The 27172-nt window shown below is 57.4% G+C and overlaps 1 long non-coding RNA gene across 1 annotated transcript; it reads left to right on the top strand.

The window, feature by feature from the left end:
• The first annotated feature begins 194 nt into the window (after nucleotides 1-194).
• LOC136792437 (uncharacterized) lies at nucleotides 195-26932 on the top strand. The gene is made up of 6 exons (XR_010836231.1): nucleotides 195-466; nucleotides 2398-2452; nucleotides 2570-2722; nucleotides 24788-25061; nucleotides 25356-25437; nucleotides 26181-26932. It is a non-coding gene; the product is annotated as an uncharacterized lncRNA (long non-coding RNA).
• The last annotated feature ends 240 nt before the right edge of the window (nucleotides 26933-27172 follow it).

Genomic DNA, 27172 nt, shown 5'->3' with positions numbered 1-27172 from the left:
GAGACTGATTTTATGATTAAGTCCAATGTCACGGGCCGGTGAATTTCTTTGAGGATGGCTACATTTGAGGTAACTAACATAGAATTAGAAATCCACTGGGATGGAGCATAAATCCAACCGGGAGTTCTGCCAGGATTCAAAGCACATCATCTTGGAAATCTATTTTGGCAGCAGTACGCTCAGCTCTACTCCCTGCCTGCAGCCGAGTAACAAAAAATGCAAGAACCTCAGCAGGCAGATTCCTTCCACATCAAGCAGCTGATCAGTGTGGCACAGGAGCGGTCTCAGCCTGCGCTTCCCCTCCACGTGGAGAGGCGAGGTCAGCTACTTCCTCTCCATCCTTCAGGTTGAGTTCAGATGCCGCCTCTTCCAGGAAGGCCGTCCTTCCCAGCCCTGCGGACGCCCCGGCATCCATCACAAGCCTTAAAGTCCACGTGCAGTTGGAGCTGCTCCGTTGCCTTGCCAGGTAGGCACAATTTTCCTAATATTTTCTCTTTTTTTGGCCACGCCGCGAGGCCTGCAGATCTTAGTTCCCCAACAAGGGACTGAACCCGTGCCCCCTGCCGTGGAAGCGCGGACTCCTGACCACTGGACCGCCAGGGAAGTCCCATATCCTATTACTTTCATTTTATGCCCGAGGCACTAAAGTAACGGGGAAGGCTACGAGACTCGGAAGTGCAGAGTCGGCTCGCAGACCTGCCCTGTGTGCCTCCTGAGTGCAGGCTTATTTTTAAAAAAATTTTATTGAAGTCTAGTTGATTTACATGTTGTGTTTAATTTCTGCTGTACAGCAAAGTGACTCAGCTATACATCTATGTATTCTCTTCTGTATTCTTTTCCATGATGGTTTATCACTGGGTATTTAATAGAGCTCCCTGTGCTCTACAGTAGGACCTTGCTGTTTATGCATCCTATATGTACTAGTTTGCATCTCCTAATCCCAGACGCCCGTCCATCCCTCCCTCCCGCCTCCCCCTTGGTAACCACAGGTCTCTTCTCTGCCTGTGAGTCTGTTTTGGTTTCTTAGCTATGTTTATTGGTGTCGTATTTTAGATTCCACATACAAGTGATATCACATGGTATTTGGCTTTCTCTTTCTGACTTACTTCGCTTAGTATGATCATCTCTAGGTCCCTCCATGTTGCTGCAAATGGCGTAATTTCATTCTTTTTATGGCTGAGTAATACTCCATTGCACGTATGCACCACATCTTCTTTATCCACTCATCTGTCGGTGGGCATTTAGGTTGTTTCCATGTCTTGGCTATCGTAAATAGTGCTGAGTGCAGGCTTATTTTATACTAGCGGGTTTCAACGTTTTTTCAAGGCATGGAACTCTTTCTTCCAATAAGGTTGGAGTGGAAATCCGGTGTATAAATCCGGTAGCAGAGGAGCTCTGGTGAGCTGGGGGTGGGGTGGAGCTCCGGAAGCGAGCCCTCACTCTCTTCCGTTGCAGTTCCTTGTGGAAACCCCAGGGTCTGAACCCCTTTCGACAGCACCGAGCTGAAGGTCCTGGGGTGGCAGGGGAGGTGTGGCTCGGGGCTCAGCAGCTCGTGGCTGAAACCGGCCCAATGAGGTTGACGCAGCTCTACCCGCTTGGAAGCTGGGTTCTAGTCCCATTCTTGACTGCTCTGGGGCGAGTGTCATGGGCCACTCCCGACTGGCCAGGGGGGTGGTCTGCATCCTTTATTCAGTCTTGATGTCCCTCACGCTCAAGAAGTACGGGAATTCATCTTGCTGTTGTCACCCACAGCTGTGCACATAAAACTGAATGTTTAAGGCCTTAAGGACAGAATCTGAGTTTTATAAAATGACTTGATTTATTAAAGCACTGGGGTGTAAGGGTGCCGTAAACCTTTCTACTCTGTGCCTCAGGCTCTGTACTAGGCATGAGCGGAGTCCATCTCAAAGGGCTGCTCTGAGCACAAAATGAGTGGCTGCGGCTCAAGGTTTTAGAACTGAGTCCGGTGCCCAGCGGGCACTTGTATTAGGGAGGCTGCAAGGAGCCACAGAATCCAGCAACCCCAAGGTGTCAGTTTCTGCTCCTCTACACGCCCACTGGGCATCGGCTGTGAGTCCTCTGCGTTTGCATTTTCCTCGTTCTGGCCCAGGATGCCAGAACCAGTGGCCAGAGGAAAGGGATCTGAGTGCCGGAGGGTCTCACGGGTACCAGTGAGCAGCATTGGCTGCCATCTCTGCACTTAATCAACACGAGCTGTTGCTGTTCAGGAAAGCATAGCTGATCAAGCATTCACCTAACAGGAGGGTGAGGATCTTGAGGTATGTCATATATAATATGGATGTGATAAATAGTGACCTTGTTTAAAATCAGAAGGAAGAGCAAGCTTACTCTTCATCTCTTTCATTCTAATTTTTGTCCTTCAACTTTGTCCCATAGGTAGCAACATTACAGAAGCTTAAGGTCGATCAAGGCCAGGACAAAGAAACGAAAGGTGAGCGTAGCTTTACGGAACTCAATTTTAAGATTGTGTTTATTGGCTGTATTGAAAGCCCCCAACCACTGTGCACAGTATCCATTGATCAAAGCTGTTTCCTCTCTTTTGCACCAGATGGAAACACAAAGACTCCAGTATGTGCTGGCACGCACGCCGCCTCCTGGCAATCGCTCGTGTGCTGACGTTTGAATTTACGCTGGTGGTAACAAGACCGAGAAATAGTTTATGGTTCATCGTTATATTTACAACAGAGCTCGTCCCGAGAATGTGAGTTTCACTTGTCATAGAATACGATGCCAAGGTTGTGGAAAATTAGGTGTGTTTGTTATAATTTCACCAATCAATGCAGTCGACCCCTTAGGTCACTCTGGCCCTGGTAATTGATGACCAAATGTCTAATTAGTTTCCTTCCATAAATGAAGTTTATGCTTTGGCAAAAATGCAGTGTTGTCCAGAACTAAGGTGAAGCTTGGGGGATGAGAAGAAAGGCTTTCCTGGGGGAGCGTTAAGGATGGTGTGAAGTGCAGAGATAACAGGTGGAATGAGGGTGAGGATGGGCCTAGAGGGGGGTCAATAGGGCAGACACCCGGGGAAGCTTTCCTCCTGGGCCGCAGAAGAATGCTCACCAGACCTCAGCCTCTGTTTCGAGTTTTCTCCATGTGTGTAGACTGATACATGCGATAATACAGACAATAGGCACGTTGTCTCCTTTTCCTCCCTTGTCATCTTGTTTGGAGTCCTGCCTAACCAGTATCCTATAAGACTTGTTAGTGATAGATACAGATAGGGATGGTTGGATGGATGGATGTGTGGACAGGTGGATGGATGAATGGATGGTTGGATGGATGGATGTGTGGACAGGTGGACAGCCGACCGGTTGGGTGGGCAGATGGGTGGTCGGGTGGATGGATGGACAGCTGGACACAGAGGAGACAGCCGTAACCTAGTGTTGTGGCTTAAGGGCTGCAGTGTAGCCTGGAGGTTAAGAGCAAGCCCTGTGGAGCCACGCTGCCTGTGTCTAATTCCCAGGGACCCATAGCCTCACCACGGCCTTGGGGGGCTTTGTAACTGCCCAGTCTTCTAAACCGTGGAATGTGAATAAAAACAGGGCTGTTGTGAGGATTAAGTGAGATAATACACGAAAGCACGTGGACCGGTCTGCCGTCCACTTACGATGATTAACTCAGTGCCAGAGCCTCCCAGCCCCTCGGCTTCTTTGTGTCAGCTGGGCTGGAGAAAAACTGTGCAAACTCCACTCAGGGAACAGATCACAGGGACTCTGGACAGAGGGGTTGGGAAGCCAGGGATGGTGCCCAAACTTCTCCTAGTTTCAGAACATCCCTCACCTTTGATCTGGGCACTCGAAGGCCGTCGGGAGGCCCGCGGAGCCTGTGGTCTCTGGCGGAGGGTGAGTGGGCCTTCAGGAACATCCAGCTGCTGCTCCCACCTGGGCGGCTGGCTGCCACCCTGCGTCCTAAGGCTCCGGGTCGGCGCACGGCAGGTTCGGCTCACCGGCTGTCGCTTGGCCCTCCATCCATCCGCTCATCCTCTCACAGGTCCCTGCTAAGCGCCTACTGTATACAAGGTGCGGTTCCAGGCTCCGTCACCTCCACCCTCACCCCCGTCAGGTCTTTGCCGTACAACCATCTCCTCCCCGCTCCGCGCCATGTGGTCCTGACGCTCGCCAGGCATTCAGGTTGGGTTTGGCAGGCGTGAGTCAGGGACCCCCTCCCCACAGAACCATGGGGGCAGGAGCCGGTAGGTGAGCACTGGGGCTCAGTCCCCTTCCTTCTCTCTCCTCCTCAACCCCGATCTCAATTTCTTCCCTTCGTGCGAGGCCTTCACTGCAGAGCTGGGAGAACCTTCCCCAGGGGTGTAGGGAGTGAGATGGGGCATTACAGCTCCAGGAGAGAAACTTGGACGTCCTACCGACACCTCAAGTCAGAGGATGGTTGCCTCTGGGAGTGCGGTTCTCCGGTCATTTTCTCTGTGTTCGTGTGCGTGTGTAGCGGGGTGCGTAGGACTGCGCTGGGGGATAGAATAGTGAATAGCACGGGGTCGTTTGGACCACGCAGGGTCCCCAGGATGAGGATGACCCCGTCTGGATCTGAAGCGGAGGGACAGCCAAATGTGGAGAGGGACCCAGGGGGGCAGCAGTGAAATATTCCTGCCGGCTTGGAAACAGGGAAAGTAAATTGCACATTAAAATGAAAATAATCTATAAAATCGCAATGAATGAATCGCAGCAGAGCCATAAATATAATGAACGGGGACGCGGTTTCTCCACCGACTGCCCCACGTCCTGCTCCTTTGCCGCCCGTGCCCGGAGCGGCCTCTGTCACACGCCACTGTCATGCCCAGGGCCCCAGAGGCCCAGCTGTCTCTTGGCCGAATCACCGCATCCCGCATGCCGGTGGCTCCTTGTGATGGAGCCGGCCTGGGTAGGTGGGGACGGCCGTTAAAGGTCTCCGGAGAGCTTTTCAAAACGCACAAGCCTACCTGCATTGCAAATGTCTCTATTTTGAGTAAATCAGCCAGCGGACCCTGCGGGAGCCCTGCCTCTGCTTTCATTTGGGAATCGCTGTGGATCACGCTCCTGGGATCCAGCGAAGGCCAGACCCTACCCTGAAGCACCAGGCCCGCCCCCCTGCTGCCCCGGGCTGGGCGCGGCAAGTCCACCCTCCCTGGCCTGCATCGGCCCTCTTTCCCTCTTTCCCGGTCTTTCCAACTGGCACGGGAATGTGCTGTCATTTCTCTCCTCTCAGGAAGAAAGCCCCAAATTCCTCTCGGCCCCAGTTCCCTGCAACTCCCGTCGGCAAACTTCTTAACACGTTGTCTCCGTCTGAGGTCAGCACCCCCTCGTGGTGTCCTGCAGACGTGGTCCGCCCCACTGCTCTGTCGCGGTCTCTCCACGCTGCTTGACCCAAGGCGTCATCTCCGTCTTTTGAACTTGAATCCCGTCAGCACCTGCCTGCCAGATCTCCCCTCCTCCCCTCCCCCGGGGCCTCTGGGTTCCTCCCCACCTCATCAGACTCCTCCTTCTCGGCCCCCCTTCTGGCTGCTCCCCGACACCTGACGCGGGTGCGCTTGGCCCCGCTCTCCCTCGTCGTCCCTCTCTGCGCGGGGGGCAGGGGGCGTCTCCTCTCCCCGATTTGAGCATCATCTCTGCGCCGGTGACCCTCAATCCAAGCTCCAGGGCGGCCCCTTCTTCGAACTGCAGACTCACCCGGGCAGCTGGGTCCCGGGTCCCTCCGCTTAGATAGATGCCTGGTGGGCGTCTCAGGACGCGTGTCCTGTCCCCCCCCCCCCAGCCTGCCCCCCGCACCCTGCCCGTCTCGGCTGGGCTGAGCCCGTGTTCCTGTAGCACAGGCCACCCCGGGCGCTGGCCCGCAGCCTGACCTCCACGCCTCGCGCCCAACCGCCAGCAAGCGCGTTCGCTCCGGCTTCAGCGTACGCCCAGAACCGAACCACTGCACGCCCTTTGTACAGATGATTGTATTTAATCTTTGAAAAATCCTTTCGGCCTGTTCCTCATTTTTCAGCTGAAGAAAGAGGCCGAGGAGGCCCATGGCGGCCTACGTCCCGAGGGCGGTGGGCGGAGACCGTCTGCGTCTGCACCGCCCCTGCTCTGTCTGCATCCTTACCTGGCTCGGATGGGGACAGGACAGGGGCACTTCCTCAAGGTGAAGGGTCCCGAGCTGGGGCTCTGTGTGGGCGTGTGAGAGTCGGGGTGGGCAAGCCGTGGGGGCTCCCGCCTGGACTCCCTCCGGGTCCCCTCCCCCCGCAGGCCGTGGGGGCTCCGGGGGGGCAGCAGCTTGGACCCCAGTGGCCCCAGTCACTCAGGTGAAGGGTGATCTCTCCTGGGAGGACTGTGCGTCCCTTTTAGGCTGGGAGGGCTGGTCCCAGAGGCCGTCGCAGCGGGAGTGACCCAGGGGCTGCAGTTCTGCCCGGGGGTCCTCGGGGCTCCTGCCTGCTGTTTGCTCCCCTGGGGGGCCCGTCAGTAAGTGGATGGTGGGAGGGGTGTTTCTGGGCCGCCGTTGCTCTGCCCTCCTGGGTGTCGCCTGGATTTGGGCCAACGGGCCTCGGTTCCCAGACGCAGGTGGTGGGCACGGAACCAGCCAGGCCAGTGGCTGCCCAGGAGCAAACTGGGCCCCCGGCTCATCACGGCTCCGCCGGCCCCGTACGACCACTCCGCACAGTGTCGGGCTGAGAACAGCGGCCGGGGGACCCTGGACCCGCTCGACCTCAGGTCAGCACCCTACTGCCCCGTGACCCCGTGTCACTTGGATTTCATGAGAAATAGTCGTGCGTTTCCAACTCTCCACAACGACTCCTGCCCTCAGCGGCGGCCTCCGTCTCCTCCTCCCTCTGCCGGGGGCCAGGTTTGAGGAGGCCTGAGGCCTGAACCTCGGGCTGTGCTACAGCTGGGGGTGACCACGCAGGCCTGGGGTTCCGGTTCGGCAGACGGACAAATGAGCCTCCCAGGGCCTCGTCCAGAGTCACTGGCAGCCACTCACTTGCTGGGGGCCTGGATGACAGAAAGACTCCAGCCTAAGGGGAAAGGGGTCCAGGCTGTGACGGGAGAGGCGTCCTTGCAGCCGCTGGACCCTCGGCCGGTGCTCCTTCCCCGACAGCCTGACCTGGGGTGCCGCGCGCCAGCAAGGCCTCTGCAGCGCCCTAAGCTGGGGGGTGGCAGACCCGTAGCAGACGGTCGCTGCGCCCTCGCGAGGGCCTTCCCGGGCTCACATGCTTCACTTGCATTGGGGGACGTGGAACTGCTGACTTCCGAAAGCCGACGTTGGGCGTTTGGGCGGACGTGGAATACAGAGGTGATGAGAACGCGCCGCTGGCCGAGCTCAGCGAGGCGGGAAAGGTCTCCGCAAACCGGGTGATCCGCAGAGGTGAGAAGGCACGAGGAGGGTCTCTGCGCCCTGGTGGGGAAAGGTCTTCAGGACGCCAGGCTAGGCGAAAAGTAGACGACAGACTGTGCGTGGGGGGCGGGGTGGATAAGAAGATACATTAGCATTACTGTCATTCACTTAAAGAAGCACAGAAGACAGGCCCAAACCTAGCACAGGTGGTTATGTATACGGGAGACGAGGGTGGTGGATAGATACATCCTTACATGTCGTTTGAATATTTGGACGGTGGGGGCCCCGATCCAGTAAACACGGCTACGGATTAAGTCACAGCTCGCGACCTGGGCCGAGCTCCTCTCGCTCCTCTCTGCCTGTGGCGGCCCTCGAGGCCCAGCTTAAACGCTGGCTCACCCCCCAAGCCTCCAGTCAGCGTTCATCACTCCCTCCCAGCAGCCCCGTAATGCACTGCATTTATCTCATCCGGCCCCGCGTAAGACTTAGTGGTTAACCTGCCTGTCTCCTCCAAATGATAGAGTTCTTGAGGGGAAGAATCGTGTGTTACTCATCACGGCGCTTTGCACGGAGTGGCTGACAGAACAGATATTTGCCGGCGAATGAATAATTTAGGGGAGCTCCGGGAGGGCTCACACCTACCTTGTGTGGCTCTAAAGCTGTGTCAGTGACTCAGATTCTCTCTTGCATGCACTGGGATGCTGGGATCGCTCAGGGCCAGCCTCTGGCTCGAGCGTGGGATGCCGTGGACACCCGGGTCTCCCCAGGCCGCCTCCGTCTGACCTGAGGCCGTGGGCCGGCGGGCTCCCTTTGACCCGCTGAGCCCTGTCCCGGGGAATGGCCGTCCTGTTTCCAACATGAGGGCAAAGGACTTTCCTCTCTACACAGATGTGTCTACACATGCCAAATAATTTGAGAATTTCATCAATTCAGAAAATGTAACTTCAGCGAATGGAAATAGCAATAATAATAGTTAATGAGACATTTGAGTCGCTCAGTGTTTGATTAACTTGACCCATCTCTTGTGCTCAGAAACACCGAGGCCTCTTCTTATGTGAGAGACGGAGACGGCCGAGTGGCCAGGGTCACGCCTGGCAATGTGGCCCTGGGCCCAATGAGAAGTGAAAGGCTTGGGGGGGTTAACCCGACGGGCTGTTCGTGCTGAGCGCTATTTCTAGAAGACGAGTGACCTTCCAATATGACTGCTTATCTTCCTGACAGCACTTCCCATCCTGAGACCCTACACGCAGCAGGAGACGGGCCGACAGCCTTCCTGGTCTGCTTTTTGCCTGCCTGTCTCCTTGGCCCCTTAAAGAATGCGGTGTGTGACCCCAGAAAATCAAGGCCAGGTCTGGGTGAAGATGAAGACTGCTTCGGAGGCACTCTTTTACTCTCAGTGATTCATGGAATTCTCGCCTTCCAAGGCAGGTGGGGCTTTTCCAGCTCATAATGTGGAGCCCCTGGTCCTTGGGGGCCCGCGCTCGCCCCCGGCTCTGCAGTGGAGCTGGGTCCCGGGGGCTGGCTCCATCGGATCGGCAATTTCCATGTAAATCTCACCTGTCACTCAAGCCCCATTTCTTCTGTCTGCTTCGTGCCTGGAAATTGCCCCCGTTACTGAATGTACGCGCAGCCCGGTTCCCACACTCGGGTCTACGATCCACGCTGAGGAATCCCTGCACTTTTGTGTAAGTCCCCCCTCCCAGGCACCAGTGAAGGAGAGAGTAACAGCAACAGCTCAGCAGCTCACGTTCGATGAGGGCTTTCTGCACGTCGCACGCCGGGAGCTGTGGCGGCCTGTGTTAACCCTCGCGTTTTTCCTGCCACGCCCGCCCAAGGAGGCTCCGACTCTCCGCATTTTGCAGGTAAGATCACTGAAGCACAGAAATGCTGTCACTTGGCCCAAGGCCACCCAGCTCTTAAGTGACACACACCACACAACACCCCTACCACGCCCGCCTTCCTAGGCTGACCTCAATGATGTGTTTTATTGCCTGAAGCTCTTCAAAGGGAGAAGACCTCTTCTGAGACCACGCCCTGAGTGTTGCTGTAAACTTGTAAAAAAAATGCATGAGAAATAAAAACCTGTAAGTCAGTTTTAGAAGCTCAACGTTTCTGACCACGAACCTGGAAGTTTGCAGAGGTCACGCCCCATGCCGCGGTGGCTCAAGGCTGCAGGTACCTGGGAGCTCGTCTGGGACGAGGTTTGCTGAGCACTGTCTGCCCTGGCTCTCCGCAGGAAACACAGAACAGGGAGCGCCTCCACCTTCCCCGACGGGGGCAGGAGCCCCGCAGCCTCGGCGCTGGCCTTGCAGAGCTGGTAGAAACGCAGAGGGTCGGGCGCCCCGACCCACGGGCTCAGAGTCTGCCCCCGGACCCACGAGGTCCTGAGTAAATGACCCTCGAGAGACAGTGCTCTGAAGCGCGGTCTGAATTTCTGAGGTCTTTCTGAGCCTTACATTTCACGGTTCAGGTTCTGTCTGGAATCTGGGGGTGGTGAAGCCAGACCGGGCGTCTCGGCAGCAGCGTAACTGCCGGCAGGTGGCTCCCCCTGGACTGCCGTCCATGCCCAGCCCTGGGCGTGAGCCACGGCTGCTCCGCTTTCTCCTTTTGTGGATTAAGGCCCGAGACGGCTTTGGGTCTTGTTTGTACTTTTTCTTAATCACTATTTAAAAGAGCTCTCAACTGTTTATTCAGCAATAAAACTCGTGGGGCGGCAGAGCTGAAGCCAGGGCCTTGCTCCGAAGGGACTGGATGGGTCAAGGTTAAGGATGGGTGAGAAGGTCAACTGTGGCCTCTGGGTCATGGGGGGGGGTGAGAGGATGGGGGGAGGGCTGCACTACAGACGGTGACTCCTGGGGCCTGGGCCCCTGCATGGGCCCAGCGCCTCGAGACTGGATACAGGGCCTGCTTTAGGGCTGTGGTGATTATATGAGGCTTAGTGGGGCCGGCGGTGAGGCAGCCGAGGGTCTGGGGGAGAAGGCGAGCTCCAGCTGGTCGGCGCAGCCAGACAGAGAGGTCAGTGAAAATGCAGCACTTCCTCTCCGTCCGGTTAGCTTTGGCTCCAGGCGGGGGCGGGCGAGATGCACGGGGCAAGCTGTGACCCCCGCCGCCTCTGGTTCCTGACCCCGTGGTGCAGGGGGCAGGCCGGGCGGGGCCAGCTTCCTGGTTTTGCCCCCTTTGGGACGGATGCCGTCTGGGCCACTGTCTGCTTGGTGGCCACGCCTCTTTCTGATCGCGCCCCTCTCGACGCGGCCGGTAGACCCTCACGCTCCAAAGTGCTCCCAGTATAGCGAGCGGGCGTGAGACCCAGGAGGAGGCCCACTCGGTGAACGACAATGTCGAGAAGACGGGATCGCGGCCTTGTGTCCGACTCTAGGCGTCTCAGCCCAGTGCATCGTGTGACAAGAGCGCCCAGGCCTCCCAGAGCCACTCTACATGACGGACAGACACACAGATGACACAGGCTCGGTCCTGAGGCAGCAGAGAGGCTCTGGGTCCTGATGGCCTTGTTCCTTCCCCGTCCCACTGTCCTGGACCCGCCTGGCCCTGTTGGCACCTCTGCTCAGAGAAGCTGAAATAACAGGCCCGTCGCGCCGGCTTTCTGAGAACGGCGGAGATAATCCCCACGTGTCCTGTGGGGTCCATAACCTCAACCTCCTTTGGGGTCCGATCCTGCACCAGCAGCCCCTGCCCGGAGGACGGGTCGCCAGGACGGCCCATGTGTGAGCGGCTCGGAAAGCCACTTAAAACCCCAGGGAATTCGACTCCAGAGTGAGGGCACTTACTCCTGGTATGAATCTGGCTGCACAGAGAGGCTGTCCCCCCTCCCTGCTTGGCTCTGCTAAGAGGGACCTCGGCACCTGGAGACGCCCAAGACGAGGATGAGAGGGAAGGTGAGCCGGAGGGGACGGTCCGCCATCGGCTCGCGGGGCCTGACGCAGCCCAGGGAGAAAGTCCCCCCTCACGGCCTCGGCGCCAGCTTATCTGCTCGGGGCCGGTGAGGCGCGCTGAGTGGCCTCGGTGAGAAGCGGGAGGGCCGTCACGGGGGCTGAGGTGTGGGTCCGGCACCCCCAGGGCGCGCCCTGCTCTTCCTCTCTCTGAAGGAGGAGGTGGAAAGTGGTCTCTGCTTTAAGGTTTCCAGGCGTTTCCTTAAATAGTCACAGAGGCCGGAAAGCTCTGCTCTAGACAGGAAACAGTCTGCACTGGCCGCGGAGGGTCCAGAGCCATCTTGCGGTCACGCGGGTGCGTCCGGTGTGGGGTTCCTGGAAGGGACCGTCAGGTGTTTGCACCTGTGTTGGTTTTTTTATCGTTTACTTCAGAAATAATTGACCCCTTCACACCTTGCTCTCTTGCATTCATGGGGTTCGTCCACGACTGCCTGAATCTCACCTGAAAAGCTCTGTAATAACCGCCTGGCGCACAGAAATCTACTTTTGCTGTGTACAGAGGGCGCCCTGGCTGAAGTCAGCGGAGCCTGGGAGCACCTGTGGGAGGGGAGGGGACACCGCCGCCCGCCACCCCACGTCGAGCCCCCGGCAGCCTGGGTGCAGTGGGGGCCTGGTGCCCCCGCCCCAGCGCTGCTCCTGCCCGTGGCTCTCAGTGCCATGCCTGCCCCTTCTCAGCAGCCTGGAGCCGAAGAGGCCTTGGAGCCCGGCGAGGGCACGTCCCTCGTTTCCAGGTGAAGCACAGGCCGAGAGAGAAGGGACGGGCCTGCGGTCACTCGGCGGATGGCTGGGCTGCCCACAGAGAGGCCCGGCCCTGCTCAGCTGGCGCGGCTCCTGGGCAGCGCCACCGCCCAGCCTTTGCCAGCCGAGGGTCCGCCGGGAGGTGCAACTCTGCTCCGGTGAGCAAACGTCCAGATCCTCTCAGACTTGCACGGGAGGGCTCTGGGAAGCTGCAAATGATTAGAAAACACGGAAATCGATGATTGAACACCGCTTCCAGCTTTCAGTTTCTGAATGTAATTTCTAAGCCTCCTGCCCCGGAAAGGAGCCATTCCCACCACAGTGGGCGTGAAGGGGCAGAGCGGCGGGTTCAGATCTGAAGCTGGGGCTTTTGGTGAAGCGAAACCAGGTCATTACACATGTCACTCAAGGCCTAACCCGTCCCGATCCCTGAGGCTCAAACCTGCTTCTGAGGTTCTTCATGGAGAAGAACGGGGAGGGGGAGAAGGGGGCCACTGGAGGGTCCGGACGCAGGAGAAGGAGTCCGGGGGGCGAGAGGGGGGAAAGGGGAGAACCCAACGCCACGCCCTTTGCTCCTTGCGGCCCTGGCATCTCCACCGAGGCCTCAGGGGAGCCGTCCAGAGTCCTGGCTGGACGAGGGCCTCACTGGGAGGGCTCATAGGTCTCTTCTCACACACGGGCTAAGATCCCTGAACGGACCCGGCTGGGCAGGCCCGAGAAGCAGCAGAGCCAGAGCCCAACTTGGCTGCTCACACAACTTACTCCTGAAACAACAGACGCCGCCTCCCCAGCACCCCGCGGGGCGCGCGTGCAGGTCCCCGCCTCCCCGTGGGGTTCGGAGACTCCGTGTCACAGCACTTCCAGAAAAGCCAGTCGGGGAGCAAACCGGCCCCACTCCTCCCTGCTGGCCAGGCAGGACCCACCCTCCGTCCTGGGGCCACTGGGTGGCTCCCCGCCCAGAGTCTCAGCTGAAACCCAGAGCGGAAGTCCACAGGGCCTGGACCCTAACACGGGGGGTTTGTGATCCGAACCCGACCCGCGATGGAAAACTAGGTGGTCATGGCAGTTTGGACCCTCTCGAGTCTGGAGAAAAGCTGAAAGCATTCAGATCATGAAGGAAACCAGGCAAACTCCACGTCCTGGTTTCCCCGCTGTGCCCTGTCTCAGGAACTTGTCCTGGGCTCGTCCAGCCCTAAATCGACAGCCACCAGCAGGGCGGGCTCTCCATGTCGGTCAGGAAACACGCCCGTGAGGTTAAGGCATTTCCCCAAGGCCGTGTGACTTGGACATTGTGGATTATTTTGCATTTCTAATAAAAAAGGTACTAAGACAGATTTTACAGGTCGTCACAATGGCAGTTCATTAAATGCAGTGAAAAGTACAAATGATTTATTCACAAGGGTGTGTGGAGGCCTGCATACGGCTGATAACCCAGGAGGAGAGAGCTTGTCAACAGAAACTTTTAGTAAACTTGGAATCCCAAGGTGAGAATAAAATTATGCTACCTGCCGTTTACGCCATCAGTGCTTTAAAAGAAATAAACTGTGAGCTTCTTTCCTTCAAAGGCCTTAGACGAGACTGAGTTTTAGAAACGACCCTCTGCTCACGCGAGGCTGTCTGCAGCCAGCCCCTTTCCCCCGGACAGAGTTGTTAAAAGTGCCCGCTGAGGGGACCTCCCTGGCGGTGGTTAAGACTCCGCGCTTTCAATGCAGGGGGCACGGGTCTGATCCCTGGTCGGGGAGCTAAGATCCCACATGCCGTGGGGTGCGGCCAAGAAGGAAAGAAAATTTTAAGAAAAGGAAGCGCGCGCTGAAGTGGTGTCCTCTACATCTTTCAGGTGTTCCCGTTGCCTAAAATGTAGGAATGTTCCATAACTATGGCTCTTAACCTCCTGGGACGGCCTTTGAACATCTGAAAAGCTACAAACCTCCTCCCCAGAAACACACACACAATCACGCAAACACAGCTTTGCAGGAAATGTCAGGAGGTTTTCAGGTGCCGCCGCTGTCCGGGACCCCGCGGTCCCCTCCCTCTGGGTGTGGCCTGCATCTCACCTTTAACAGCTGTCCCGTCAGGGTGCCTTTCGGACCCAGCGAGGCCGCCGTCTGCACAGCTCCCCGGCCCCTGGACACTCTACACGCAGCCGAGCCTGGCCCTGCATTCCCAGGTCATCAGAGAAGCTACGGGAGTGCTCTCTTCCGCGGCCCTGGAGACGACTCGTGTCTGCAAGTGGGAAGGCGGCCGGTGGGCTGATGGGTGGCGTTTGGGTGCCCGGCTCGCCGCGGCTCCCACGGGGCCCTGGGGCCGGCCCTGCCCTCCCCACGCCCGCCCAGGGCGGTGGCTCCGCACCTGTTCTGTGTGGGCGGCCAGCACTCTGCAGTGGGGACAGATGGAGTGGCCTTTGCTCCGGGACCAAGGGCCGTCGCCTGCGGGGACACAGCCGCCAGGACCTGACTCACAGCCCGGCCGCGCGGTACCTCAGGCGCTAGATGTGCCTTCGCTCCAGAGGGAGCCTGGCAGGTCCGCGGGCTCTGCGCTTCCAGGGGGGCTTTGAGTCCGGGATCCCTGGGCGCCCCCTTCCCGTTGAAACCCCGTCTCAGCCCCAGGCTGGGGACTCTCCGGCCCGGACGCCAGAGCCGTCGCGGCTCGGGGAAGAAGTCCACGGCGAGTCCCGGCAGCGGGGCTGGACGCCCAAAGGCGCAAAGCCTCCTGTTTTGCTTCCGTCTGTGTCGCCGGTCAATGGACTGAATTAGGGTAAGTGATATCGTCAAACAGGGAGAACGACTATCGAGCACTTGCCGCCCGTGTGCTGTGAGTTCCGTTGATTCGCGGGGCTCCCGGGACAGAGGAGAAGAGCGAAGAGTGGAGACGGTGCCTGCTCTTGGGGTTAAGGGCCCCTCTGAGACGGGAGCGTTTCCCGGGACAGAGTCACCCCCCCTTCACTCCCCACTCCCTTTCCCGCCCGGTGGCCACGCCCACGCAGACGCGCGCACGCGCACACACGCACGCGCACGCCACCGCCACGCCTGACCCAGGAACTCAGTAAACGTGATCACATCTCCCTGCGTCTCTCTCTCTAGTCTTTGTTTCCGCCCTCCTTCCTCCCCCACCGCTTCTTCCTTCCACAGCACAGACACTACTCGACACGATGACACGAGACACAAAAAGAAGCGTTTAAAAGTAAGAATTTGCTGTCTTTTTACTGAAACCCTGTTAATTCCAAAAGAGCATTTTTACATAGTTTGGGTACAACATTTAAACCACCCAGTCGGTGAGCAGACATAAACTGACACTGTTCTAAATACATTATTTATTTCGTTAAAAAATTGACAACATGCCCATCAATAATGCATCCAACTGCAGAACGTTAATTTGCTTCAGGCCAGGCACCAAAAAACCGAATTAGACTCACGCCTTTCACTACTCCACCCTCTGCGGGCCGTCAACACACTCCGGAATCCATCCAGAGAAGAGAGGGCGGCTCACCCACAGGACGGAGCAAACGCGCATCGCCCTGTGCCTCTGCCCCAGCTACCTGAGAACCCTCGCGGTTTCCGGAGGGTTCCGTGCTCTAAGCACTAAGCACCGAAGGCTCAGCTCTTAAAGACTTGAAGTCTGCAAAGCAATCTCAAAAGGGATTGAGATCTTTTCTGGGGGATATATGATCACATGCTCTCAGGAGCTGGACTTCAGGAGGACGGGCCAGGAAAAGAAACGTACACGAATAGCTTTTTTTTTTTTTTTCCATATAGAAGTTTGGAAGGCTCGTCTTAAAATTGTTCTTTACTGAAAAAGCCCCAGAGCACAGGTCATGTAAAATCCAATCATTAAAATATTCCAAACAGCTAGGAGTCACTTGATAAACATCTTCCCGACCCACTAAGCCGGGCTGGTTGTGAAAGAGGGGCTGGCCCTGGGCACACTCGGCTGTCCCCAAACCGCCCGGCTGACATTCCCTGAAAACCATCCAGAAGGACACCGGAGCCGAGAAGGCAGGAGGGGATGCGGCCAGGTGGACACAGGTGTGGAGCTACCTTCTTCAGCAGAGAACGTGACTCCGGGTACCATTCTGACATGGCTGCCTCCGTCCCAGTCCCGGGTGGGATACTATTATTAGGGTTTGGCAGGGAAAAGGCATGGAGGAATGCTGAGCCCATAATTCCTGGCCCTCCTGGGCTGTGTCATTCAAGAACTTCCCGGTTTCGTTTCCATGGTTCGGCAGCAGACTCTTTAGGACATCCGGACATTTTTATGGTTGGATTCTTTGTGGAGAAGACAGGGCACATATTTTCTCTTAAGCGGAGTTTCTCCTTTTCGCTGGGCTTTCGGCAGCTCTTCTTCCCCAGCGCCAAGGGCACACGTTCTCCAGTGGGCCGTTGACATTGCGCTCAGTCAACGACCATCTGGTTTGGAACCAGAGAGCCGTGGAATGGCAGGGCTGGCTGGGGTCGCGGACACGGCTGGCGCGAGGGGTCCAGACCGGCGCTGCCTGCGGGACCCCCGGGGAGGGGGAGGCTCCCTGGCCGAGGGTTTGCGGGGCTGGATGCAAAGGCCGAGAGAGCAGGAAGGAAGGGCCTGTGTGCCAGAGTGCCTTCTTTCTTTTAAAGAGAAGCTGAACATTTACGTTTTTAAGTGAAGTTTCATGATTTAAAAATGTTGGCAAACAGAGAGCCCTGTAGGAGAGCAGTCCTTGCTCACGCCCTGAGCCCAGCCTTCCTTTAGCAGACGTGACCTGAGGCCATGAGCCGGAGGACCTGTCCCAGGTGCCGCAGGCATGGAAGGGTGTGCCTGGGGCTAGAACTCTGATTTCTCGGTGATTAACACCAAATTCTTCCTGCGAGGCTGGTTGACAATTATTCTCTGAAACAATGACTTCTTCACAGGAGGGGGAGGTGAGCTAACTTACACAGTCAATGTCAAGCAGAGACCATTGTCCTGAGCTCTTGTTCTCTACAAGATTCAAATATAAAAAAGCTTTAAAATATATGTTACGTTAAATAGTGTACTCATACGTTACATACGATTTTACTGTATAGTATTATTATCATTTAAGATTTGAATATGTACATTTGTGTTACAGCTGACCATGTTTGAAGGGAAATGTCAATAAATAATACCCCAAAGATTCCAGCCCCCTGGTCCTCTCGTATCTGAGAGGTTACCACACGCCCAGGGGATTCTTTGCAGATGATAGACAGGGATGATGGAAGACTTCTATCACTGGTACTTAAAGAGATAAGAGTAACCTCAACAAACCCTCTGATAAGCAGGGCCAGTGGAATCCCTCGGAATGCCTGGAATTCACTTTTAGTGCATCTGCATCCTGACGGAGGCTGGCAGCGCTGAGACCCAGCCGGGCCTGGGGAGACTGGCCCCCGGGGCGGGGGGTGCCCCGATCTTCGCTCCGGCCCCTTCATTCTGTGTGACTTGCTGTGGGGAGTCATTTCTGGCCCTCAACTCTTCTCACCTCTGAAAGGAGAAGGCTGGGCTGCTGTCTCTCCATTCCAAAGCCTCTCACCTCTGGGATCCGAGAGACCAGATCTCCAGTCCTGGACCCGTGGCCTGCCACGTGACCTCAGGCAGGCGGTGTAACTTTTCTGTGCTTCGGTTTATCTGTGAGATACGTCTGTTTGGATTCATTGAGAAGATACGGCCATGCCTGCCACCGGGTCCCCACCCACCATCAGAAGTCACCTGCTCTAACACAGCGTCCGCCCCAAATAAAAACTGATTGCAGAATGCCAGCCTATGATGTAACATAACAGGATGCATAGAATGTGGGGTCTCACAGTGACCACAAAACCCTAAACCTGCTGAGCGCTGGTGTCCAGTCTGGAGGGCAGGGAATCCCCTGAATCCCGTTCCCTCCAAGAACAAACAAGAATCTTAACTTTTCCCCTCCAGGGCCTGGGACAACTTCATGAGCCCGGCGGAGGGTTTGAGAAAAGCTGCATAGCCTGTCCCCAGAAAAAGGCATGCACACACACACACACACACACACACACACACACACACACACACACACACACACACACACACACACACACACACACACACAAAATTCTGCATTCCACACCAGAGGGTTCATGGACTCGAGGAAACCCACCCTAGATGTTGGTGGCTTTGGAATTTCCTCAGGAACAGTCGGTCACTTACAGCTGCCTGGGCAGCCGGTGAGGGGTTTACACTCAGGAAACTCTCTCTCTCTCCTGAAGATGTGGGTTTCACTGTGGGTGATTTAGGGGGCTGAGGGTGAGTTCCTGCCATTGTCCGTGGCCTCCTAGGGGTTCGCGGATCGTGGTCTGGGGGGGGGGGTTCCCGTGTGCGGGACACGTATGCATAAGAGTAACACCCAAAACCAGGACAAGCATCGTCAACGGAGTGCCCTCTGTCCTCAGAGCCTGGGGTTCAAGTTCAGGCCCGTCAGACTCCAAAGCTACTGCCCACCACACACTCTTTAATAAAAGGCATGTTAAAAGTTATGCTAAAGTTATTCTGCTATTTGGGAACCTCACCGCCCTTTCTGCTCTTGGGTCCCCTGAGATATTTCTCAGCTGTGAGGTGGAACTCGGGGTACCCCCTCTGCCCTGGTTCTCAACTTCCAGCAGTTCTCCCGTCCCAATCTCCTCCAATTTCTGTCCCTCTCGGCGCTAGTGTGTGCAGAGCAAGGGCACCTGTCAGGGTGTCTGGGAGGGTTGGGGCAGGTTGGCTCCCGGGACCGTCACCACACATGTTGCCCTGGGCGGGGAAGCCCTGTTAGGAGAAGGGCCGGGCCTGGTCGCCCCGCTCAGCACTGCAGCGCAGCCTGAGTAGCCGATAGGCCCCCGTTAATGGGCAGCCCACCCCTAGGCAGTGATCCTCCTGTGGAGGGAAATTTACGCTGAAACATCTAGTCACTATTATACTTTTCTATATAAAAATGAGAATCACTATTGTTTTGATAATACAGATTATGCACGTAAACCGCAACAGTGTCATCTACGCTGGCGATCCTAGGAGAAGAGGAAGGCCCTTAACTAAAAGTGGGGTACGCCTCGCGCCCCGACACTCCCTCTGCTCCACCAGAAGGGGCATCTCAATGGGGAGGGAAAGGCCCAGCTGACAGGTGACGTCGCTGCCCAGGGCAGCCTTCCTCGGGGCTTATTCACTTTGTCGCCCAAGGAGGTAGACTCCCGGGGCTCCCGTCGCCACCCGGAGGCGCGTTCTCATGGGTCCCTCCCACAAGTCTTTACTGAACGTGTATTGAGTACGCGTCCTAGGCAGGGGTCTAGGCTCTGGGCGGACAAAGGTGGACGCTACGTGGTCCGATCGGGGAGACGCACGTAGACCCGCACTGATGAAGGATGCGGCGAGTTCTGCTAGAGGTCGGGGGCGTGGAATGCTCTAGAGCTCAGAGGAGGGACATTTCGGGCGGCGTCCTGGAGGAGACGCAGGCGTACGGACGGGTGAAGAACGCGAGGACACCAGCTAGGAGAACAGGGGGAGAGAGATGGGGGCCGTGGAGCTGCGTGTGGAGGAGGAGTAAGAGTCCCGGGGGGCTCAGCGCGGGTGGCGACGGGGGCAGGAGAGGCCATGCGTGGCGCGGGGACCCAGCAGTCTCAGCCCCTTAGAGGGCGCGATGTGTTTGGGGGCTGTGACCCTAGAGGTGACTGGGATGGCAGATTAGGGGGACAGGCCGGAGGGGCCTCCGTGGGTCGGGAGAGAGACCTGCGGCTTCCACGGGGCCAGCTCCGCGGGAGACGGCAGGGCTGCAGGAGCAGGACACCGGTGACCATGACCAGGGAGGATGCTGGGTTGGCCCCGCGCCCCGCGGCGAGCTCTGCTGGGGAGCTGGCGATGCAGAGGTCGGCTTCCCGGCCCGTCGTCCTGCTCTGAGGCCGCAGGCTGGGGTCCGGCACTGCCTTCCGCGAGGGGCGTGCTGCGCAGACAGGTGAGCACAGGTGGCCCGTTCCGGGCACGGAAGGAACGGAAGGGGGCTCGGCCGGCGGAGGCGAAAGGGCGGGGACTGGTTGCTTAACTTATCGAAGCCTCAGTCGCTCCATCTGCAAAATGGCCTTTTGCAGCAGTAGCGCTGCCGTGAGGATCCTGTGGCCCTGGGGACCCTGGGGACAGGGCCTCCTCAGCCCCGGGGAGAGACCCTCGCCCGGCACTGGCTTGAAACTCAGCCTTAGCTCCAGCTACGTCACCGCCCAGCCCTGCCTCGTGGGTGGGCGTCCAGTGACCCGCACAGAGCAGGCGCTGATTAAAGCAGGCCCAGGAGTGATGACCCGACAAAGCTGTGCGTCTCTGATTACTGACCACGAAGCCCAGCTCTGGGGTCATCAACGCCCGCAGCCCAGCCGGGAGGGGTCTCGGTCCTGCTCCATGCGGGGTGCGGGCCGGTTCAGGGGAGCATCCGCACTCCAGACCCACAGCATCCCTGTCCGGTGGGATTCTGGGCGCTGCCCCCTCATCCCCTGCCCAGAAGCCGGGGCATCTGGCGGCACGCCCCCTAAAGGGACGCTCCGTCCCCCCAGGCTGTGTGCTGAGCTCGGGTCCCACCCAGGCCACAGCCGGCGCCCGTCACGCCCGTGGCACCGTAGGGTTTAGGCTCAGACCCCGCCGTCTGAGGCTGACTGGGAAGCCGCCTTTGAAAACGCTGTCATTAAACCCAGATTGCTGGGGGGCCCTGGGAGGTCGGGGGCCGGGGCCCTGGGAGGTCGGGTTTGCTGTGGCTGAGAGTCCGGCTGAGCCGGGGTTGAGGCGGCGCCTCCCCCGGGCTAATGGCACGTTCCTGCAGGAAGTTGCACAAGGTCCAGCCCGGGCCCAAGTACACACGGAGTTCAAAGACGGAAAGCAGTAGGTTGAGTGTCAGTCTCTGAGGGATGAATTTAGGCCATTGTTTAAAATCAAATGTTTGGTCAGGAAGCCCACACTTGTCCAAACACTGAGAGCAGGGCCGGGACCCACAGTGAGTCAGCGAGGGCAGCTCAGGCCGGCAGAGGCCCGCGTCCTCACACCGTCCTTGGAAGATGTCCTGCCCTGCAGGCAGAGGACCAAGTGCCGCCCCGGGATTTGGGTCAAAGGTCTGGGAGGTCTTCCGGGCACACACGCTCCTTTCCGGCTCAGGCCCCCGTGCAGCGGGGGGGCCCTCCCGGGAAAGTGTCCTCGAGCCACCAGCACCCCCTGCAGGACTGTTTACCCCCTGGGGTTACTCACTCAGGTGACCCCGGAGGGGGCTGTTAGGACAGGTGACACGGGCGGCCCAGGTGACAGGCGGTGAGCACCGTTTTCCAGGCCAGTGGATGTGGAAGCCGACTGGGTTAGGACGTGGTCGCTGATTGGGCCGGGGCGGCGTGTGGGTCCAGGAGTCTTCCGCCTCCAGCAGCTGGGTGCTCGAGGCAGCAAAGCTGGCCTGGGGGAGCGGGGGGCGGGGGGCGGGGGGCGGGCTGGAGCCGGGGAAGGTGAGGAGCACAGTTTTGACCATGTTGGACTTGCAGCCACTGGGCACTTGCGACGGGAGTGCCGCGTGGGGACCGTGTGTGAAGCTCAGCGACAAGATCGGGGCTGGAGTCACAGATTTAAGGTTCATCGGCATTTAGATGATGGTTCTGGAAAGAGGAGGGCGGTGGGGCAGCGGCGGGGGACGGGCACAGAGAGAGGGCGGCCGGGGGCGGCTCTGAGAGGCACTGCAGGCCAGGGCCCAGCTGGGGGGCTGAGAAGGGACAGCCCGGGAGACCACCGGTGCCACAGAGCGGGCCTGAGCTCAGGACAGGCTGCGGAAGCTGGGACCTCCGGGCTCCTCCGGCCGGAACGACTCGCCTGGCGTGTCTAGTGTCCCTTAGGCGCTGGGTGAGCTATTTTCGTACATCTGATGGAGAAGGATGGGGAACACAGACTGACCGCTGATTAGATGCCGTTTGTTGGGTGATGGATTCCAGGGCGAGGAGGGGTGATACCCAGTGTCCTGGCATAGGCAGGGCCCAGGGGAGTGGGGTGTGATGGAACGGCGCCAGCCTCGGAGCCAGAGCTCAGATGCCCGCCCCGCTCCTCGCCAGTGTACGCGGTGCTGCACTGGTCATGAGGCTTCAGCTGCCAGACACAGAGGTCAGCTCTAGCCAGCTCGAGGTGGGAGCTTTGTCCATCCTCCCCCTGCTCCGGCCTCTGCATTGGCTTTGTTCACTGCTCGTGGGGGACAGGGCCACCCCGGGCAGGAGTGCCAGAGGGGAGAACTTTCTCCCCATGGGTCCTACTGGGTCTCACCTGGCCTTCTCCAGTGGGGGTAGTGGAGGTGCAGAGCCACGTGGATGAGAGGTCAACATGGAGAGGGAGGGGCTTTAGGAAAGGGTGACGCTGGACGGACAAAAAGTCACAGGTGAGCACAGATGCATGCACGTTTTCCGGTGAGGTACATTGTGTCACGTCCCGACCTCAGTAGAGGGCACCTGCGTGGGAAGTGAGTGCTGAGTGGGATCACACACGTGAAGCTCTGGGTCCAAGGCCTGGACCCTCACCAAGCGGGGGCTGGCAGTGTCACAGCGGGATGAAGGGAGCCTGGGAGCTCGCGGTGCTGGGTGTTAAGGGGCGCCGGCGTTTGTGCAGTGCACACCCTGTGGCACTGTCCAGGACGGCTCGCCGTGGGAGCTCCGGCTCTAGATGAAGACGTGGTGGGGGTGGCGGCCTCCGAGCTGACTCGAGGTCTGGGGTGGATGGACCCAGAGGCCTGGTGGTCCAAGCCTTCCAGTCAGGATGGAAGAGCAGGGCCCAGAGGAAGGAAGGCCTGAGTGAGGGAGGACCCAGGGCAAGTAGAGTCGCGGGGTCCGAGGGCCCTTGTGCTTGCCCAGCCGGTGTTCCTGACCATCCATCAGCTCCCGGGAAGCGCTGTGTCCCCAGAGCCCCCGGCCGTGCCATGCACAGGGGTGCTGGATAATTATTTACCAAATGAATGAGCTTTGTGGCCTAACGTATGAGACACATTTTGAACGTTTCCTGTTTCATTTCTTCCTTGAAAGAGGCCCGTGAGGAAGAGACAGGGAAGGAAGGCAAGGGCCCGTTTCTGCATCCAATATCCCTCTCCCAGCCTCCCCTGCATCCTACTTGACAGCCCCGGAGCCGCCACTGATGCAGGAGCTTCTGAATGTCTCATCACAACCCTATTTCAACATTGATTTATAGTTAATCACCACTTAATAAATATGTTCTGGAAGGTCGTTTTTTTTAAAAAAAATTATCTAAACACTGAAATTATAAAAGGACGGAGAGCATTTTTCTCTCTCAGCTGCCCTAACAAGGAGCTGCCCTCAACCAAACGCTTTGTGTCAGCCTTAAATAATATCTGGGCTTTTGATATCATCAGCTCAGTCATGACCTGTCTTGTCACAATTGGAAAGGTATTGTCCCGTAAAATCCTCATTCCTGAGCCACAGTTTCCTTTCTTCTTTTGAATTCAGGGTGAATGCTAGCCAAGTAAACAGCTGTGAAATCTGGATGTCCCATTTTTATTTTAAGATGAGGGTCTCTCTGTGAGGCTGCATTAGTGACACTGGCCCGACTGCTTTGGGCGTCTCACTAATTAAATTGCAAACGGGAAGAGAATCGGCGCACAGGACTCCAGTCTGCTCGGCCAGTCACCCAGGCTTTCCTCTCTGCATTTCCTGTCGAGACAGACAGATTTTAAACGCTTGAGCAGCTCTCAGCATCGGCTTAGTAACCCGCGACGTCACCCTGAGCCTCGCGCGGTGGGGGGAGATGTGCCCGCCCGCACCTCTGCCACACGGGGCTCTGAGCGGGCCTGACTCACATTCTGTACACAGAACCCCACCGTTCCCCGTGGAGGAAAGCAGGTGACAGAGAATGTGGGCTGAGGGCCTCCGTTCTGTGCCAGGGGACTCCCACCTAGAGAACAGCTGGACCCACGGTAAAGTACCGCTTACCAAATAGAGCCAAAGTGAGGCGGGTGAGCGGCTCATTTTAACGGGCCGTGGAAGCAGAGCTCAGAGATGTCGAGCAGCACGTGAGGACGGTGGGGAAGGGTGGCCCTGGGCCCAGCAGACCAAACGCCCAAAGGCCTGAGCTCCGATTTCCTCTGCCATTTAATAGTCTGGTGCGCATGACCACAGGCGATTAAGGCAGCCTCTCTGAGTGCCTTCCCGTCTGCAAAAATGAGGATGGCAGTAATGCACTGCTTGTGAAAAATCAAATATGATGATGGGTTTGAAAACACTTTCCAGAAGCTGCTCGATGTATAGTATATGCAAATTATAGGTCAATTACTGTGATAAAAGATTATTGTATTGTGTTATTGCTGGATAAACGTTTAAGGCTGGTAAAACCAGACTATGACAAGGTGCACTTACATTGCAAGAATAACCCCAAAAAAAAGAACAAAGAGGGAAAATTTGTCCTCCCAGACATCAAAATGTAGTATGAAGTTATTTGAATTAGTGCGGTGCACGAGTGAAAAAAACACTATAATGATACAGAATGGAGAATCTAGACTTATTTCAAATCAGTAAAGGGAAATTGTAGATTATTTAATAAATGGTACTGGGACAATCACTCGTCTATTTTTGGGGAAAAGTTTCATTCTAATTCATAATATTCACAAAAATAATTTTCAGTTAAAAAACTGAATGCTATAAAAGATTCTAAAGCTAATGAATGCAAATAAATGAGAGAGTATTTCAGTTTTCAGGGATAGGAAAGGCCTTCTTAAGCAAGACCCAGAAGAGACAAAAAAGTGAAAGACTGATAAACTTGACCACAAAAAATTTGTGTTGTTTAATTTTTTTCAATAGACTTTTATGGAAGTGTCACAAACACGGAGAAACGATCACAAGTCCGGGACTTACTTCAATCAGCGGATACCACGTGACCTCGGGGCTGTGCCGGGAGAAGTCTGAGGCTTCTGCTGCCCCAGGCTCGGAAGGCTCCCTCTCGGAACCGAGCTTGAGAAACCCCAGGTCGCGTGCAGGAGAAGTGAAGAACGAGCAGCTGACGGCCACGTGTGCGCATGCGTGCGCGCGTGCACGTGCCACCGTGAACGTCCCAGCTCGGGCCTGCAGCCGGGAAGTAAGACTAATGCTTGCTTGTTTTAAGCCATTACGTGTTGGGGTGCTTTGTCATTCATCAGCAGACCACAGAAGCACTCCTTCCCCACCGCTGGGCAGAGCCACGGCCCGTGGATCTTTCAGGACTCTCTCCTATCCCATTGGTGCACCGAGCTGTATTCCTACCAACACCACAGGCTTCGGGGAGAGCCGACGCTTCTCCATTTACGGAACAGCGGCGTGGCGAGAGCATCACTCCTCCTCCTTTAGGGTTGGCGCTCATGGACCCCGGATAACCGTCTCTTCTCCCCTGCAGGAGGAAAGTGCCGGCCACAGAAGGACAGACTAGCAAACGCCCCTTCACTTGTGAGGAGAGAAACGCAGCCGCTCGCCGGAAGGTGAGGAGGGCGTGCTGGCCTTCAGGCACAGGGGGACCCAAGTCTGGTAAGACTTTGCAGACTTCGCAGAAAAACAAAAGCAAAACCAAACGAAACCGGGACACCCAGCTAAATTTGAATTTCAGATGAAGAATAGATAACTTTTTAGTGAAAGTATGTCCCATATCTGTTCTTCGCCTGAGATTCAACTTTACTATTTGGGCAAGTGTGTATTTCCCCGGCCGCCTCAACCCAGAGGCTCAAACAGCGGTGTTGCTCTGCTTCTCTCTCCTTATCTCGAGGGCTGCTCCCTGTTTACGGTCTCATTCTGTAAACATCTGCTTCTTACCCTCGGAGGAAGAGAGGCCTTTGTCTTCCTCCGGCTGCAGGAAGAACTCAGGGGGCGAGGTAGGTGGCCACCCCTGAACCCACGGGGTGGCAGGAGCGCTCACCCCCAGTAGGCAGCTGTGGGGAGTGGGTTTGGCCACATTCAGGCTCCACCCAGTCGGTTCCCCTCGGGAGAGAGGGGTTCGGTTGCCAGAAAACTGTGTAGGGAGCACGGTGCCAGCCGGACCCCCGATCTCCTAGGGGTCACGGCCTGCCGAAAGACCGGGCAAGGTCCAATCCGCTGAAGTCATGACAACAAACGCTGCTCTTGTTTCTGAAGGATTTTCTCTCATTTTAGTTCTTTTCCCTGGTGGTCTCAAAGAATCCTTCTGGGCCAGCAATAACGCGCTTCTTTTCCATTTTGTAAATCTGCACAGGCCTGCGGTGTGGTCGGTCCTGGGGGCGCGGAGGCCGGGAGGCTGAGCCCCACGAAGACGGAAAGTCGATGCCAGGGATCACAGAGGGTGTAGAAAAGGAATTTGAACTTCTGCTCCAGAAGCTGTTATTACATTTAAACTTGGCAGAAAAGCAGCCACCCTGGAAATCCATACAGCCAACGATGAGAAGAAGAATAATTATCATGAAGGCATGTACTGGGGTCAGAGCCAAACCACCTGGGAACAGCGGAGTCCCGAGCTGTCCGCACCGGGCGGCGCCCTCCTTAGGACGCGGCAGAGCTTCATTCACGAGGACACGCGTGTTATCGCGAGCTGCGCTGTGGGCATATCTAGGGCTAACGCAGTGGTGGCCTTGTCCCGAGTCTCCAGCAGGGCGGGGTGCCGGCGGGCAGGTCGTGACAGGAGCCACGGTAGGCGAGGAGGGGCTCAGCTCTGTCTCTCCCAGTCGCCTCTGGCTGGGACCCGCTGGGGGGCAGAAACCCCAGAACGTTCCAGACCAGGGCCCTCAGCCCCCCTGTGCGAGGGGAGCGGGCTGAGAGGGGAGATAAACTCCTCGCTCTCTGCAGGGGGAGCTGGCGGGGGTGGGACAACGTGCAAACGCCCTGTCCCTGCTGGGGCGCTTCCTGAGCGCTGAGGGACACGTGCCACCTTCCTGCCCCTCCTGGAAAAGCCACCGCCCTCACGGTCCCCGCGGCAGCGCCGTGGGACCAGGCCGCTGTCCATTGCAGACCAAAAGTGAAAGAGGAAAATAGAAACGATTTTAACTCTTCTGCCCGCTGATGAAGATCCCGTCCAGCAAGGTTCTCCTCAGGGCAATGCCGTCGGGCTGAGGGGCGCCGCGGCCAGAGTCCCGGGGGGCCAGGCCACACAGCGGGGGCGCCAGCGTGGGCACCCGGCTTCTGCCACCTTCCTGCTGAGCCGCCCGGGCAGGTGACCCATGGTTCTGAACCTTCGTTTCTTCATCCGTCGCC

The sequence above is a fragment of the Kogia breviceps genome, chromosome 13, assembly GCF_026419965.1.
Source record: "Kogia breviceps isolate mKogBre1 chromosome 13, mKogBre1 haplotype 1, whole genome shotgun sequence".
Taxonomy (NCBI): Eukaryota; Metazoa; Chordata; class Mammalia; order Artiodactyla; family Physeteridae; genus Kogia; species Kogia breviceps.
The sequence above is the reverse complement of the archived record's forward strand: the minus strand, read 5'-3'. Positions and strand labels throughout refer to the sequence as shown.